At 39.8% G+C, this 2,682-nt stretch overlaps 1 pseudogene; it reads right to left on the bottom strand.

Annotated features, from left to right (window-relative positions):
- Positions 1-893: 893 nt before the first annotated feature.
- LOC123822698 lies at positions 894-1,417 on the bottom strand (annotated as a pseudogene).
- Positions 1,418-2,682: the final 1,265 nt, after the last annotated feature.

Genomic DNA, 2,682 nt, shown 5'->3' with positions numbered 1-2,682 from the left:
GAGCACTGAGTGTCAAAAGCTAGAAAATAATTGGATTAGGAAAAAAGCTCTTCCCTCTCTATCTAGATAAGAACTACAGACTTTAGCAGGAGGATGGAGATGGTCTTTGACATGGTAATCCACCATCCTCTCAGGTTCTGGTACCTAAATAAACTTCTTTACTTTTTGCACCAACAGCTGCCTCATGAGTTTGGCTTTTTGTGGCAACAGACAGCCAAAACTCTGTCTTTGTTCTATAACAGCTGCACCATGTTACAATGCCACCAACAGTGCATGATGGTTCCAATTTCTCCACATCCTCATAAATACTTGTTATTTTCTGTTTTTCTAACCACCTTAATGGATGTGATGTGGTATCTCACTGTGGTTTTAATCTGCATTTCTCTGATAAGTAATGATATTGAGCATATTTTTATACATTTGTTGGCCATTTATACATCATCTTTGGAGAAATGCCTATTCAAGATTTTTGCTTATTTTTAAATTAGGTTATTTGATTTATTGTTGATTTCTAGGAGCTCTTTATATATTCTAGATATGAATCCCTTATCAGATGTATGATTTGCAGATATATGCTCCCATTCTGGGAGGTTTATGATGACTGATTAAATATCTTTACTAGTAGTTGGTCTGTTCATATTTTCTATTTCTTTATGATTCAGTCTTTCTAGGTTGTATGCTTCTAGGAATTTATCCATTTCCTGTAAGTTATGATTTGTTTGCATATAATTGTTCACAGTGGTCTCTTATAATTCTTAGTATTTTTGTGTTATCAAGTGTAATGTCTCCTCTTAACTTTTTTTTTGATGGACAGACCCTGCCTCAGGTTGATTTGCACAAACACCACAGGAGGACCCCAGCCCCAGGGGCACACCAGCATTTCTCTCCTCATGTCAGCAGACAGAGGCCTCTACTGTGGAGCCTTTGAAAGGGGCCTGGGTACCTTTGGGAGCCTGAGACTGAGCCTGAGCTGGAACCTGAGCCAAAGCCTGAGCTGAAGCTGCATCTGCAGCCTGGAGCTTGGTTTGGGCCTTGGCCTTGGCCTTTGGTGGGCAGAGATGGAGACCCTTGATGATGTGAACATGAGTTCTTTTCTTGAACTTGGGGTTATCAGTGTAAACAAGTTGACTGAGCTTGTGGCTGCTGCCTTTGGGATCTTTGTCTTGACCTTCTTGATCTTGACCAGGGTCTTGATAGCCTCATCATGTGCACTCATGGCCTTGGTGGCGTTGGCCTGCATCTTCTTCAGGTTCTTCTTGTGCTTCTTGGCAAAGTGCATTTTCCTCAGGAACTTGGGGTCTACCCCTTCAGAGATTTGTATCTTTGTGATTGGGGTTTCTTGATGCCATTTTTGTGCCATTTTTTTGGACTGGTTGTGCATGATGTGGTTCTTGGACTTGGCCATCTCTACACCCAAGCCTGCAGCTCTCAAAGCACCTGGGACTGGAAGAGAAAGAGTTCCTCTTAAATTTCTGATTTAATTTACTTGAATCTTCTCTTTTTCCATTTCTTAGTGAGTTTAGCAAAAAGTTTGTCAGTTTTATAAATATGTTCATAAGAGCAGCTCTTAGTTTCATTGATCTTTAAAGCTTTCTTTAGTCTCTATTTTACTTACTTCTGCTCTGATCTTTATTTCTTTCCTTTCAGTAACTTTGGGCTTTGTTTCTTCTCTTTCTAGTTATATGAGGTATATAAAGTTAGGTTACTTGAGATCTTTCTTATTTCTTTTTTTTTAGTATATTTTATTGATTATGCTACTACAGTTGTCCCAATTTTTTATCCCTTTTATCCCCCTCCTCCCTGCATTCCCCTCACCCTCCTGCATCCTCCCCTCCTTAGTTCATGTCCATGGGTTGTACATATAACTTTTGGCTTTTCCATTTCCTAGACTATTCCTAACCTCCTCCTGTCTATTTTGTGCCTATCTATTATGTACTTCCCCCCATTGTCTCCATCCCCCTCCCCACTGATGACCCTCCACATGATTTCCATTTCTGTGATCCTCTTCCTGTTCTAGTTGTTTGCTTAGCTTTTGTTTTTGTTTTTGTTTTTTAGATTCAATTGTTGATAATTGTGAGTTTATTGTCATTTTACTGTTCATAGTTTTTGATCTTCTTCTATTTCTTAGGTAAGTCCCTTTAACATTTCATATAATAAGGGCTTGGTGATGATGAACTCCTTTAACTTTACCTTATCTGGGAAGCATTTTATCTGCCCTTTTATTCTAAATGATAGCTTTGCTGGATAGAGTAATTCTGGATGTAGGTCCTTGCCTTTCATGACTTGGAATATTTCTTTTAGCCCCTTATTGCCAACAAGGTTTCTTATGAGAAAACAGCTGATCGTCTTATGGGCACTCCTTTGTAGATCATTGTCTACTTGTCTCTTTTTGCTTTTAAGATTCTCTCCTTATTTTTAATTTTGGGTAATGTGACTATGATGTATCTTGGTGTGTGCTTCCTTGGGTCCAACTTCTTTGGGACTCTGAGCTTCTTGGACTTCCTGGAAGTCTATTTCCTTTGCCAGATTGGGGAAGTTCTTTGTGTTGCTACCCTTCAAGGCCAGGCAGGTTCATGGTATTCATGCAGTTGGAAGAATATTCATGCTGCAAGTGTGTCCATGTGCATGTCCCATGTCATGGCCCTTTCTCCCCAGCATGGCACCCAATCGTGGCACCTCTCC

Source organism: Phyllostomus hastatus, unplaced genomic scaffold, assembly GCF_019186645.2.
Source record: "Phyllostomus hastatus isolate PE091 unplaced genomic scaffold, TTU_PhHast_1.1 phas_contig_41, whole genome shotgun sequence".
Taxonomy (NCBI): Eukaryota; Metazoa; Chordata; class Mammalia; order Chiroptera; family Phyllostomidae; genus Phyllostomus; species Phyllostomus hastatus.
Note: the sequence above shows the minus strand (reverse complement) of the source record. Positions and strands in the feature narration are given on the sequence as shown.